Source organism: Pongo abelii, chromosome 22 (genome assembly GCF_028885655.2).
Source record: "Pongo abelii isolate AG06213 chromosome 22, NHGRI_mPonAbe1-v2.0_pri, whole genome shotgun sequence".
In the NCBI taxonomy this organism is placed as follows: domain Eukaryota; kingdom Metazoa; phylum Chordata; class Mammalia; order Primates; family Hominidae; genus Pongo; species Pongo abelii.
In genome coordinates, this window is record NC_072007.2 from 56,071,364 (window position 1) to 56,086,793 (window position 15,430).

Here is a 15,430-nt window from a genome sequence, read left to right on the forward strand (position 1 = left end):
TGTGAAGATAGTATTACCCCCAAACCAAAGCCAGGCAAGGATACAATGAAAAAGAAAACTCTAGAGACCAATATCGTTGATGAAAATACATGCAGAAATCCCCAACAAAATACTAGCAATCCAAATCCAACAACGTGTCAAAAAGATAATACATCACAATTAAGTGGGTTTTATTCCAGGGATGCAAGGATGGTCCAACGTAAGTAAATCATTAAATGTGGTTTACCACATAAACAGAATTAAAAACAAAAGCCATATGATTATCTCAATAGATGCAGAAAAAGCATTTAATAAAATTCATCTTTTCATGAAAAAATCCTCAATAAACTAGGCATAGAAGGAACATACCTCAAAATAATTCAAACCATTTATGAAAGACGCACCATCAACATCATTCTGAATGAGGAAATGCCTAAAGCATTCCCTCTAAGAATTGGAACAAAACAAGGATGTCCATTTTCACCACCCTTATTCATCATAATACTGGAAGTCCTAGCCAGAGCAGTCAGGTAAGAGAAAGAAATAAAAGGCATCCAGTTTGGAAAAGAGGAAATCATATTTCTGTTCATTGATGATATGTAGTTATCTTTTAAATCGAGTAGGAGGAAAGGGTTACAAACAGAAGTTACATTTATACTGTCTTTTATATTTACCATTATAGTTACAACTTTACTGGTGCTGTTTATTCATTCACCTGGATTTTCTGTACTATCTAGTGTCCTTTAATTTAAGCCTGAAGGACTCCTTTTACTGTTTCTTGTTAGGTAGGTTTTCTAGTGACATATTCTCTCAGCTTTTATTTGGGAGTGTCTTACTTTCTCCTTTGTTTTTGCAGAATAATTTTTCTGGATATAGAATTCTTGTTTGACAGTCTTTTTCTTTCATGGTTTTGCATATGTTATCCTACAGACTTCTAGTTTCTGTGGTTTCTGTTGAGAAATCCGCTATTCTTATTGAGAATTTTTTTTTTTTTTTTAGATAGGGTCTTGCTTTGTCTCCAGACTGGTGTGTAATAGCGCGATCTCAGCTCACTGCAACCTATGCCTTCCAGGTTCAAGCGATTTGAGAATCCCTTTTTAATGAGTTACTTTCTTGCTGCTTTCACAATTCTTTGTGTTTTGATAGTTTGATTATAATGTATTTAGGTGTCTATGTCTTTGAGTTTATCCTTGAGGCTTATTGAGGTTATTGAATGTATAATTTTTTCCATCAGATCTGGGAGGTTTTCAATTATAATCCTTTCATATATTCTTTGTACCCCTTTATTTTCTCTCCTTCTGAGAGTTTCATTGTGCATCTGTTAGTTCGTTCTTTCTTTCTTTCTTTCCCCCTTCCTTTCCCTTTTTCTTTCTTTCTCTCATTCATTCATTTATTCATTCATTCCATTTTTATAGAGAGGAGTTCTCACTATGTTGCCCAGGCTGGTCTTGAACTCCCAACCTTAAGCCATCCTTCCACCTCAGCCTCCCAAAATGTTGGGATTACAGGTGTGAGCCACCATGGTTGGCCATCTGTTGGTATTCTTAGTGGTTTCCCACAGGGCTCTGAGTTTCAGTTCGTTTTTTTTTTAACTTCTTTACTTTCTGTTCCTTAGATTGGTTAATCTCAGTTGATCTATCGTTAAGCTCACTGATTCTCCTGCCTGTTCAAATATGATGTTGAACCACTCTAATGAATTTGCTGTTTCAATTATTGTATTTTTTAACTCCAGAATTTTTATTTGGTTTATTTTTATAATTTCTTTATTGATATCTGCTTGGTGAAACAACACTGCCATTCTTTAATCCTTTAGACATGGCTTCCTTTAGTTATTCAAATACGTTTAAAATAGATTATTTAAAGTCCAACACTGGGGCTTCCTTGGGAACAGTTTCTATTGATTGCTTTTTCTTTCCCTGTGTATGGGCCATATTTTCCTGTTTCTTTGTATCTGTCATAGTACTTTTTTGAAAACTTTATGTTTTAAATAATATAATGTGGCAACTCTGGAAATCTGATTCTCCTTTCTTCCATTTTTGTTGTTGTTGTTATTATTGTTGCTGCTTGTTATAGTAGTTTCTGTTCATTTGTTTATGTAGTGATTTTCCTGAACTAACTCTGTAAAGTCTGTATTCTTTGTCATGTATCTTCACTGACTCTGTACTTGAATAGCTTAGTGGTCAGCTAATAATTGGACAGAGGTTTCCTTAAATGCCTGGAATCAGTCAGTCTCACAGACTTTCCCAAGAGACCCCGTGTATGTAACCTACCAGTTTCTAAGTGCCTTAGTCTTCACTTTCTGATTGTGCAGAGTCACAATGTCAGCTCAGTGTGAGAGCTTAGGGCTACCTCAGGGCACTCCAGTTTCTTTTCTGGGCATTCGCACAACCTTGAGTAGGTGCATAGCTCTATGTATGCACCATGGCCTTCTAGATTTCCAGAAATATATAGAGTTTTTAATACCCTGTGGGCATCTCATTCCCCAGATTTTCCTTTTAAGCTTTTGAGTTAATATATTTGCTCCAACTGTTGTCCGCTGTCTCAGGTAGTCACAAAATTAAACAATTGTCTTTGTTTTGACAGATACCTCTAAGGAAAATACTTTTCAGTGAGCTCCGTGTCAGGTCAAATAAATGTAACCTTGCAAGTGGAACCTGTTAGCCATAACAAATAATAAGACTTTGAAGGAGCTTCAACTCTGTTTTGTGTTCTTCTGTTGCTGCCAGGCTGTTGATTTTCACTCTGATTGTAGGCGGTTGGTTTTCAAGACTACTATAGAGCTGGGGTAGGGTTGGGGGTGGGGGGATGGGAATAGGGCAAGTTAAAATATCGCAAAATTTATGTTCTTAGGATATTTAACCATTTTTCTTTAACAAATGTTCTCCAGATTGTGGCAAGCCTTTGGTTAAATTTCTAGATTTCTAAAAAAAAGTTGATTTGGCCAATTTTTGGCATTTAAAAATTGCTTTTGTGAAAGAAGGGATTTTTGGAAGTTCTTACTTTGCTATTTTCACTGATATCACACTCTCATGTTATTCTTAAAAGATTTTGTTTCCATATATTGAATTTAATGTTGGCATTATTTTTTTCAGCACATTGGAGATATATTTCCACAGCATCTGGCTTTTCTTGTTCCTGTTCTGAAGTCAGTAAATGTAACTGCCATCCTCTGGAGGTAATCTATTGCCATAAAGGATTTTCCAATTATCCTTAGGTTTCTATGGTTTCACTCAGTTCCATGCATCCCTGCCTGAGGTATGTTGGCTTCTTGTATCTATGGCATGATGTCTTTCATAAGTCTGGAAAATTCACTGCCATTTTCTTCAGCTATTGCTTCTGCATCATCTCTTTTCTTTCTTTCTGGGACTCTGATTAAATTTGTGTTAGATTTCTCACCATATATTCTCATGCTCTCTCTTATATTTCTGGATTTTGGCTACTCCACTTTACTTTGAATATTTTATTTTATTTTGACCTAGTTTCCAGTTCACCAATTCTTTCTTCAGCAGCACTCAATCTGCTTTAAAACCCATTCATGACTTTATAACTTTTCAGTTTTAGATTTAAAAAAATTGAAACTGTTACTTTTTGTAGCTTCTAATTTATTGTTTCTGTTTTTAATTATAGCAACTATAGTTTTAAAATTTTAGTCAAACATATATAACATAAAATTTGCCATTTTAAAGAGTACATTTTATGTGTACAATTTTGTGACATTAAGTACATTCATGTTGTTGTGCAACCATCCATCCCCAATACTCTTTTCATCTTGCAAAACTGAAACTCTTTACCCATTAAACAATAACTCCCTTTTCCAAACCCCTGGCAACTATCATTCTACTTTCTGTTTCTATGAATTTGACTACTATAGATACCTCATATAAGTGGAGTCATAAATATTTTTCCTTTTGTGACTGGCTTATTTAATGGAGCATAATGTCTTCAGGGTTCATCCATGTTGTAGCATGTGTTGGAATTTCTTCCCTTTTTAAGACTGAATAATATTCCATTATGTGTGTGTGTGTATATATATATATCACATTTTGTTTATTCATTCTTTGATGGACACTTGGGTTGCATCTACGTTTTGGCTATAGTGAATAATGCTGCCATGAACATGGGTATACAAATATTTGAGTCCCTTGCTTTTACTTAATTTGTGCATATACCCAGAAATGGAATTACTAGATCATATGCTAATACTTTTCTTAACTTTTTGAGGAATGACTGTATTGTTTTCATAGCAGCTCCAGCATTTTACATTTCTACCAGCAATGCACAAGGGTTCCAGCTTCTCCACATCCTAACCAACACTTATTATTATTTTGATAATAGCCATTCTAATGGGTATGAGGTGATATCTCTTTGTAGTTTTGATTTGCTTTTCTTGTGCTTATTGCCCAGTAGTATGTGTTCTTGAGAGAAATGTCTATTCAGGTCATTTGCCAGATTTTTAATTGGGTTGTTTGGGTTTTTGTTATTATACAAGTGTAGTTGTTAAAATAGTCTATGTTGGGTAATTCCAACTTCTTGTCTTTGTAGATGTGTTTTTGTTTTCTGTGATTTCTACTCTTTCTTCCTCAGTGTGTCACTAATTTCTTTTAGGCTACTAGACATTTGTATTTGCAGAATATTTTGAGGAATAATTTGGAATAATTTGGGATGATTATTGTTTTTAGAGAGGTTTTCATCAGGTACTGCTAAGGTTCTTAAAGGAGCGAACTTAATCCAGTGTAGTCTTAAGGACAACTGGAAGAGCAGAACAAAGGCTCAGTGCTTGGGAGGGCTAACTTGCTTCTGAGGACTCATTCTTTACCTTGAGGGGTTAGCCCTTTGTGGTTCCAGTGCAAATTGAGGGGTGGTTTCTCAGTATCTGATTCATGCTTTTACTCGTATCTCTTGCCCCCAATTTTTGGATATTTTGGTTAACTTTCAATCCCACAAATTTCAGGGCCTTACATGGTAAAATTTACTTCTTGCTCATGTAACAGTTCACTGTGGATGCTCCTCATCAGTGATGAGGTTTCCTCTGTGTGGTGATTCGGCCTAGCTCCTCACAGTGGGTGGTCATGCCATCTGCTACGGAGGTGGCATCCTTATCCTCTAGGCCCAGCTTCCTGTCAGTCCAGCTGGCAGATGGGAGAGCACACATGGAGAAGGCACACATGCTTCTCAGCCATGTTGGCCCAAAAGTGACGAGGACCATGATCTGTATCTCTTCATACTTTCCACTGGCAAGATCCAGTTACGGGGTTCTATCTAGATGCAGGCATGAAATCTGCAGTGTGTTGTTTCTGGTTGACAGTTGCTTCCCAGTTTCAATGCTGTCCTGGGAAAGGGGAGCACAGTTCTTTATGAACAGTTAGTTATCTGCCTCAGTCCTTCGCCTTGGCACACCCTTCTTTCACAACTGTCATGCACTCATCTCTCCAGGGACACAATCCAGAGTTGCCCCAGTTACTGTGTCTTGCACAAAGGATGGATTTCTAGCATTGTGTGGTCTTTATCAAATCCAGTTGTCGCTCTTGTCGTTTGATGAGTGAACTGACACACAGGTTGTCTGCTGTTCACACTGTACAGTAGTGGAGCCAAACCAAGCCAATTGCAATTTTTAAAACTTCCATTTTGGAAGGGGAGAATGGAAGATAAACATCAGTTCTTGGTCCACAGTTAGAGCAACATCCCACGGTCAAGTATTATGAAGGCATCTATCAATGTTTTCTAAGCAAAGGCCACTAGACACTCACCTGGGAACCATGGGGTGTTGTGGTAAGAGGATGTTAGAAAGAACCTGTTACAGGATTTGGGCTTTGGTTAGGTGATTTGGGGGAAGGTTCAAGAAAGTGGGATGGTATCAGTAAGTGGGGACAATTTTATGATGAGTGTCTGTAAATCTTATCTACAAGGAAGTTAGACTGGAGTGAGGTTAAAGCTGTGATTGGTAAAGAAACAGTCATCACTTATGTCAGTGGGGAGAGGGATTTTGACACAATCTTGTTTTTGTCTTCGTTCATCATGGTCAGTGTGGCGTGTCTGATTCTTTCACCTTCTACCCTGGGAGTGGGGGCAGGAGAAACTGGTCTGTTGTCCTCCAGGCCTCCTTTCTCTGTCCCTCCATCTGGCTAGGCCTTGGGAGTGCTATGGTTTGACTATTTGTCCCCTCCAAAACTCATGTTGAAGTTTAATCTTAAGATGTGATTGGATCTTGAGGGCTGTTCCCTTATGAGTGGATTAATCCATTCATGGGTTAATGGATTAATGGATTAATGTGTTATCAGGGAAGTGGAATTGGTGACTTTATAAAAAGAGGAAGAGAGACCTGAGCTAGCACACTCAGCCCCTTATTGTGTGATGCCCTGCACCACCTCAGGACTCTGCAGAGTCCTCACCAGCAAGAAGCTTCCTCACTAGATTCTCCTCCTTGACCTTATACTTCTCAGCTTCTATAACTGTAAGAAGTAAATTCCTTTTCCTTATAAGTTACTGAGTTTTTGGTATTCTGTTATAAGCAACAGAAAATGGACTAAAATAGGGAGAACATCTTTCTTAGGGGTTAGGGGCTGCAAGATCCCACAGCCTGCTTTCTGCTTGTGGAAGTTTGGAGGCCTGGGGTTGTTTTGACAGTCACTGACTGTTTTAGGCTCATATTTCTTTGGCAATGCAGTTTCTCCCCAATTCTAGTAGCTTCTGATCTATTTGCGTCTGGTAGTTTCATATGCCAGTAACTATAGCCAAAGTTCTTTTCTAGTCACAATCTTCCAGCTACTTCATATTTTTGCTTTCTTATGCATGTGTCTCTCCCTACTCAGGGTATCTTGAAGCTTAACATAATAGAATAGGCATGGGTGTGGATGGAGACACACCTGTAATCTCACCTGTGTGCACAGTTTAGCCCTCTCTTCATTGTGGAGTCTTCATGGGTCTTTGCTGCTCAGAACATGTTCAGTCGCATATCTTACTCTTGGGGTGCAGAGGGATAGCTTTTCCCGGATTGTGAGGCCCATGTTTCTGGACTGTCTCTAGATGCTTTTCTGTCTCTCTCAAGCCAGCTAGTTTTTGCCTAAGCCCATGTCTTTCTGTGATGCTCAACTGAGCAAAATGGGTAACAGTCACCTAGACAGTTGGTATTCCTTTTTCTCTTCCGCCTGAGCTGGAGGCTGGGCGTGTGCATGATCTGCCTTCAGGTGATCAAGGGTAAACAGTTTCACCAAATGACATGCACTGTATAAAATAGGTCTTCTCATTACCAGCTGTCTGACAGCAGTTTTTATTATGGTGTCACCCTCTTCAAGGAGCCCAATTCTGTGTTAATTTATTTCTGTTGAAATATGTATTTAATAATAGATAATTTGAAAGAAGAAAATTTCTGATTAGACTCTTTCTTTGGGAATTATTTGACCCATTTTCTACTTCCCTCCGCCTCTCCACTGTTTGAAAATGAAGCTGTACATCTGTGGCAGTTTTCTAAGCAGACATCACAAAGGTGTGGTATGGCAGTTCATCTTTTTTGTTTTTAACTGTATTAACACTGGAAAATCAAACCTTTTCTGATTTCTTACAAGAAGAAAAAATAAGACACTTCAGTTTTTTTGAATAAAATGAGATATAAAGATAAACATTTTTGATGAAGAGAAGAGTTTTGTATTTAAGTTGCAGTGATGTGGACAACTCTCAGACTCATCCCTCTCTATCTGTAGTATCCTACAAGAAGTGTCTGGGCCTTCTTGCTTTGCTCTCTATCTGTAGTATCCTACAAGAAGTGTCTGGGCCTTCTTGCTTTGAATCTCTTTCTGCTTTGAAGACAGGCAGAAGTGAATACCTGGCCTGAGCTTCTCCTGGGGCCCTTGTGGAAGCAACATGAGATGACTGATGTGCAAACACATTCAATAGTAAAGCTCTCTGGCTAGAGAAGACATTATTATTTCATCCTGAAGTACTTTTGGAAGGTAAATGATTTATTTAGCACACTAACTTCATCCCCCGAGGCCATGTGTTTCTACTATAAGGTACCCAAACCAGCCTTGGAAACTTACAGCATTGAGAGAGGAGAGGTCCAGTGAGCAGGTCTATGAGTTTTACTGAGTTGGGTGCTCTTCTATAGAGTTCTGAGCTCTATTTATAATTATCCTTAAGCAAAAAAGAAACAATCCAAAATGGTGACACAGAGAGTCCAATTTACAGTTTTCTGTGATATAACCCAGTTAATAATCATACTTAGGGTCCTAGACTGCTGGTTTGAGTTTTTATGGAATTTTGAAGATAATGAGATTTTGTGGTGGAACCATGTTTCTCAGTAATGTCTTTCACTGAATTATCTTGACTTGAGTCAAGACAAGACTCCAGAGTGACTTTATTTTAAATGTAAATCTGCCATGTAACTTCTGACTAACCCTGAGCCGATAATACCTCCACAATGTTTAGTTGATGTTATTACTCTTTATGTAGGAAGACCAATTCATTGTAAGTTTTCTTCAAAACAGCCCTTGTTGTTGCAGAGATCATAGGCTGTGATGACTGTAGCATCCTACACATATCTTCCAGAGCACTATACTTTTGTTCCGAGATATAAACTCTATGTCTGGGGGTTTGTGCAGAGATCTACCTTTTTGCACCTGCCCAAGACCATGATTCTGTCTGTAAATTCTCCAGTAAATCACCCAATACCAACAAACTGGATTTCTCTGCCTCCTTCTTTGGTTTCTTGGCTCCTTTGGTATTTGAGGATTGCTTTGCATATATGGCCCTTTCACAGGCTATTTCATTAATTATCTAATTAATTAAACAAATAATAATGAAGTAGGTTATGTTGCTTACTAAAAAATTGATAAGCTTGAGGTAGCCATACTTCTCTAGGTCCACTTAGGAAACTGAAAGTTTTGGTTTAATAGTTTTTCAAAGATAAGCCGTGTATTAGTCATATGATTAGTGTGGAGGCTGATATTGAGAGAAGGTGTAGTAGCTGGCTTTTATATGAGGGCACTGGAATGAGATGTGATCCGTAGATTCCCATAGTGGTCTGTGACCCATGCTGGGACCGGCTCTTCTCCCCGGCTCCTGGAACAGGGATCCAGCCCCACATGACTTCCCCCTTCCCTGGCTCATTTGGATATCCACAGGGGCCTCTTCCTCTTGGACATGCCCCACCTAGCACCCATCATTTCTATTTCTCTTGCTCTGGGTGCCACCGCATCTTCAGGACACAGCTTCTCCTGAGCTGATAAGGATGCCCTGGAGCCTGTGGAGTGCCTCTGTTGTCCAGAGTACTGTGGTAAGGTCCCAAGAAGCCTTCCCACTTGAAGAACAGAGCATAGTTGAGGCGAGGTCCTGTGCTTTGCAGGACTTACTGAGGAGACTTTGATCCTGGTCTTCCTTGTGTCCTTTCCAAAAGTCAGTGTATGGGGGCAGTGCAGTGAGCACACATGGTGGGGAGGCAGAGCCTCTACCTCTTGTCCAAAAGTGAGTGTATGGGGGCAGTGCAGTGAGCACACATGGTGGGGAGGCAGAGCCTCTACCTCTTGTCCAAAAGTGAGTGTATGGGGCAGTGCAGTGAGCACACATGGTGGGGGGGCAGAGCCTCTACCTCTTGTCCAAAAGTGAGTGTATGGGGCAGTGCAGTGAGCACACATGGTGGGGGGGCAGAGCCTCTACCTCTTGTCCAAAAGTGAGTGTATGGGGCAGTGCAGTGAGCACACATGGTGGGGGGGCAGAGCCTCTACCTCTTGTCCAAAAGTGAATGTATGAGGGCAGTGCAGTGAGCACACATGGTGGGGAGGCAGAGCCTCTACCTCTTGGGCAGCTGAGGCTGAGGTCCTGGGCTGGGCCTGTCTGCTTGGTGTCCTTGATGCAGGGATAGATCTCATTTAAGCGAACATGTCCCTACAGACAGGCAGGTACCACCAAGGGAACCCACAGGCAAGGCCCACATGCTCTTATTTGTGGTCTACATTAGGCAAAGAACCAGATTGGACTATGAAGCCAGAAGGGAGCTTACAACTTCCTGCTGAACAGAGGAAAAAAATGTGACCCATTGAGGGCAGTAATAGCTGGTGAGCAATCATGCTGGTTCTTAGTCCTGGTTGGCTCAGGGCTGGGGGCACTAGGCGTATTGCAGTGCCAGTGGAAGCAGAGCTGGGGCTCAAACCCTCTTTTTTCACCTCTTTTTTTACGCCATAGCAACCACAGTAAGCCTGTAAAATCTCCTGTGATTTGTGGAGTCTTGGGCTCCCTGGAAACCTTTCAGGGGGCTCATAAGGTCAAAATTGTTTTCATAACGATATGGAGCCATTCTTTCCTTTTTCACTGTGTGGACATTTGCACTGATGGTGTAAAAGCAATGGTAGGTGCTTTGACACAAATCAAGACCATGGCACCAAACTCTACTGACAGTCGTCATACTCTTCACTGCCACCCACTCACATAGAAAAAGCCAACACCATTTAAGAATGTTCTGGATGAAGTCGTAGGAATGATTAATTTTATTAAATTTTGACCTGTGAGTACATGTGGTTTTAATATTCTGTGAGATGGAATTGAAAGTTTGTGTAATGTACTTTGGCAGATGGAACTACAATGATTGAGGAAAAGCACTTGTGCTTTTTTTGGGTTAGGAGTTAAACTAGCTTCTCTTTTAATGGAACACTGTTTTTACTTTAAAGAACAACTGACAGACAAACCATAGTTATTCAGACTTGTATTTTTGGCGTAAAATGTCTGAAAATTGAACTAACTGAGCCTGTTACTTCAAAGGAATTAACTGCCTGTGTTTGTTGCAAATGATAAAATTGAATTTTCAGGCAAAAGTTAGAATTGTGGAAAACTTGTATCTGTCATGGTGAGCTTGATAGCCTTCCAATATAGGCATCACTCATTTTATTGCACTTTACAGAATTTTTTTTTTAACAAATTTAAGGTTTGTGGCAACCCTGCATCAAGAAAGTCTTTCAGTGCCATTTTTCCAATACATTGCTTACTTCATGTCTCTGTGTCACATTTTAGTACTTCTCATGATATTTCAAACATTTTCATTATTATTATATCTGTTGTGGTTATCTGTGGTCAGTGATCTTTGTTACTATTGTAATTATTTTGTGGTGCCATGAACTGTGCCCATATAAGATGTTCTGTGTGTTCTGACTGCTCCACAGCCGATCATTCCATCTGTCTGCTTCTCTTGGGGCCTCTGTATGCCCTGAGACACAACAATATTGAAATTGGGCCAATTAATAACCCTTCAATGGCCTCTACATGTTCAGGTGAAAGGAAGGGTCTCACATCTCTCACTTTATTTATTTTTTATTTTTATTTTTGAGACAGAGTCTCACTCTGTTCCCCAGGCTGGAGTGCAGTGGTGTGATCTCGGCTCACTGCAATCTCTGCCTCCTGGGTTCAAGCTATTCTTGTGCCTCAGCCTCCCGAGTAGCTGGGATTACAGATGCATGTCACCATGCCTAGCTAATTTTTTGTATTTTTTAGTAGAGGCGGGGTTTCGCTATGTTGGCCAAGCTGGTCTCCAACTCTTGGCCTCAAGTGATCCACCTGCCTCGGCCTCCCAAAGTGCTGCGTTAGCCACTGCACGTGGCCACGTCTCCCACTTTAAATGAAAAACTAGAAATGATTAAGCTTAGTGAGGAAGGCATGTTGAAATCCCAGATAGGCTGAAAGCTGGGCCTCTTATGCCAAACAGCCAGGTTATGAATGGAAAGGAAGTTCTTGAAGTAACTGAAAAATGTTACTCCAGTGAACACACAAAGGATAAGAAAGTGAAACAGCCTTGTTGCTGATATGGAAAAAGTTTGAGTGGTCTGTATAGAAGGTGCAACTAACCACAACATTGCTTTAAGCCAAAGTCCACTCCAGAGTAAGGCCCTAATGTGCTTCACCTCTATGAGGCTGAAATTGATGAGGAAGATATAGGAGAATTTGAAGCTAGTAGAGGTTGGTTCATGGGATTTAAGTAAAGAAGTCTCCATGACATAAAAGTGCAAGGTAAAACAGCAAGTGCTGATGTAGATGCTGTACCTTGTTCTCCAGAATATGTAAGAGAATTGATGAAGGTAGCTACACTAAGGAACAGATTTTCAATGTAGACAAAATAGCCTTCTATTGAAAGACCATGCCATCTAGGACACATAGCTAGAGAAAAGAAGTCAATGCCTGGCTTCAAAGCTTTAAAGGACAGGCTGACTCTTTTGTTAGGGCCTAATGCAGCTGATGACTGTAAGTTGAAGCCAGTGCTCATTTACCATTCCAAAACTCCTAGGATCCTTAAGAATTATGCTAAATCTACTCGGCCTGTGCTCTATACTGGAACAACAAAGCCTAGATAACAGCACATCTGTTTATAGCATGGTTTACTGAATCTTTTAAGCCTTCTCTTGAGACCTGCTGCCCAGAAAAAGGTTCCTCTCAAAATATTACTGCTCATGAACAATGCACCCGGTCACCCAAGAGCTCTGATGGAGATGTGCAAGGAGATGAATGCTGTTTTCATGCCCATTAACACCGCATCCATTCTGCAAGCCACGGGTCAAGGAGTAATTTTGACTTTCAAGTGTTACTACTTAAGAAATACATTTCGTGGCTGAGCATGGTGGCTCATGCCTGTAATCCCAGCACTTTGGGAGGCTGAGGCGGGCAGATCACAAGGTCAGGAGCTCAAGACCAGCCTGGCTAACATGATGAAACCCTGTCTGTACTAAAAATATAAAAAAATTACTCGGGAGGCTGAGGCAGGAGAATGGCGTGAACCTGGGAGGCGGAGCTTGCAGTGAGCCGAGATAGTGCCACTGCACTCCAGCCTGGACGACAGAGTGAGACTCCATCTCAATAATAATAATAATAATAATAATAATAATAAAATAAATAAATTCATTTTGTAAGGCTATAGCTGCCACAGATGGTGATTCCTCTGATGGATCTGGGCAAAGTAAATTGAAAACCTTCTGAGAGGCATTCACCGTTCTTGATGCCATTAAGAACATTCGTGACTCATGGGAGGAGGTCACAACATCAACAGAGTTTGGAAGAAGTTGATTCCAACCCTCATGGATGCCTTTAAGGAGTTCCATCCTTTATTGAAGGAAGTCACTGCAGATGTGGTGAAAACAGCAAGAGAACTAGAATTAGAAGTGGGGCCTGAAGATGTGACTGAATTGCTGCAATCTCATGATCAAACTTGGACGGATAAGGAGTTGCTTCTTATGGATGAGAAGCAGAAAAGTGGTTACTTGAGATGCAGTCTACTAGTAGTGAAGATGCTGTGAACACTGTTGAGATGACAACAAAGGGTTTAGAATATTAATATTACATAAGCTTAGTTGCTAAAGCAGCAGCAGGGTTTGGGAGGACTGACTCGAATTTTGAAAGAAGTTATACTGTGGTGAAAGGCTATCAAACAGCATCACATGCTACAGAGAAAACTTTCCTGAAAGGAAGAGTCCATTGATGTGGCAAACTTTAGTGTTGTCTTATTTTCAGAAATTGCCACAGCCACCCCAGTCTTCAGCAACTATCAGCCTGATTGATCAGCAGCCATCAACATCCAGGCAAGACCCCACCACTAAAAAAATGATGACTCACTGAAGGCTCAGATGATTGTTAGCATTTTTTTTTTTTTTTTAGCAATAAACTATTTTTACTTTTTTCTTTGTTGTTTTTTTGAGATGGAGTTTCTCTCTGTTGCCTAGGCTGGAGTGTGCAATGGTGCAATCTCGGCTCACTGCAACCTCTGCCTCCTGGGTTCAAGTGATTGTCCTGCCTCAGCCTCCCGAGTAGCTGGGATTGTAGGTGTGCACCAGCACGCCCAGCTAATTTTTATATTTTTAGTAGAGACGAGGTTTCGCCATGTTGGCTGGGCTGGTCTCGAACTCCTGACCTCAAGTGGTCCACTCATCTCAGCTTCCCAAAGTGCTGGGATTACAGGTGTGAGCCACCACGCCTGGCTGCAATAAAGTATTTTTAAAATTAAGGTATGTACATTGTTTTTAGACATAATGCTATTGCACACAATAGACTATAGTAGGGTGTAAACATAAATTTTATATGCCTTGGGAAATGAAAAAATTCGTGTGACTTGCTTTAATTTAATATTTGCTTTATTATGGTACCTGAAAAATGAACCCACGGTATTTCTGAGATATACCTATATTCTAATATGTGTCTTTTATCACATTTGCAAATATGTCTCCCATCCTGTATCTGCTCTTAATCCTCTTAATAAGGGCTTTTGCAGATAAAATATTTTTAATTTTGATGAAGTCCATATTATCAGTTCTTACGAATCATGTTTGGTGTTAAGTTTAGCCGTAGATCACAAAGATTCCTTCTATTCTGTCTAAGTTTTATAGTTTTACATTTTATATTTGAGTGTGCAATTTATTTTCAGTTAATTTTTGTGTAAGGTGTGAGACTTAGATTGAAGTTCATGCTTTTGCCTATGGATATTTGATTGCTCTTACATCATTTTTTGGAAAGCCTATCCTCTCACCAGTTGCCTTTGCAATTCTCCAAATCATTTGAGAAACTCATTTCTCCAAAATCATTTAGGCACCTTTCTGTGGTTCTCTATAGTATTTTCCATACTGGATTTCTTATATTGTTCCATTGATTGCCATGTCCATCCTTCTGACAATGTCACATAATCTTGGCTACTGTGGCTGTAAGTCTTGAAATTGGGTAGAGATTTCTCTCATTTTGCTCTTTTAAAAAATGTTTCAGTTATTCTAGTTTCTTTGCTTTTCCATATTTATTTTAGAACCAACTTCTCTATATATACACACATTTTTGATGAAATTTTAATGAAAGTTGCATTAAATTAGTATAATAATTTAGGGAAAATTGATATCTCTATTATGCTGAATGTTCTTATCCATGAACATAGTATGTCTCCATTTATTTAGATCTATTTTGTTTTAATTCTTCAGTGTTTTGTAGTTGTCAGCATAAAATTTCTACACGTTTTGGTGGATTTACATGTAAGTGTGTGTTTATTTTCAGGGATTTTATTAAATTTTTAATTTGAGTATCCATGTGTTCATTGATAATATACAAAAATAAAATGAATGTTTGTGTGTTTATCTTTAGTTTTATGACATTGCTGAACTCATTGATTCTAGAAGTTTTTGGTAGGTTCCTTGGGATTTTTTTAGATAATCAAGTCATTTGCAGATTTGGACAATTTAGTTTATCTTTTCTGATCTCTAGGTCTTTTATTTATTTCCTTATTACACAGGTTAGAATTTCCAGCACTATGTGGAATATAAGTGAGCAACCTTGTCCTGTTCCCGATGTTAGGGGAAAATCATTCACTATTTTACTATGAAGTATAATGCTAGCTGTAGATTTGTATAGATGATATTTATCAAGTTAAATACCTTTTTCTCTGTCCTAGTCTATTTGTAGTGCTATAACAAAATACCTGGGCCTAGTAATTTATAAACAATAAACATTTACT

General features: G+C 39.4%; 1 protein-coding gene across 47 annotated transcripts in view; it reads left to right on the plus strand.

The window, feature by feature from the left end:
- The window catches only part of PCBP3 (poly(rC) binding protein 3), a 301,168-nt gene that overhangs the window by 21,327 nt on the left and 264,411 nt on the right, over positions 1 to 15,430 (plus strand). For 9 of the 47 annotated variants that reach the window (XM_054542705.2, XM_054542704.2, XM_054542682.2 and 6 more), the window contains exon 2: positions 3,072 to 3,154. The exons of 36 other annotated variants lie outside the window; for them this stretch is intronic. The gene's annotated coding sequence lies outside the window, so the exon portion shown is untranslated. Of the gene's footprint in view, positions 1 to 3,071; positions 3,235 to 15,430 lie in introns of all 47 variants that reach the window. 2 more of the 47 variants (XM_054542677.2, XM_063720933.1) reach the window with 1 other exon arrangement.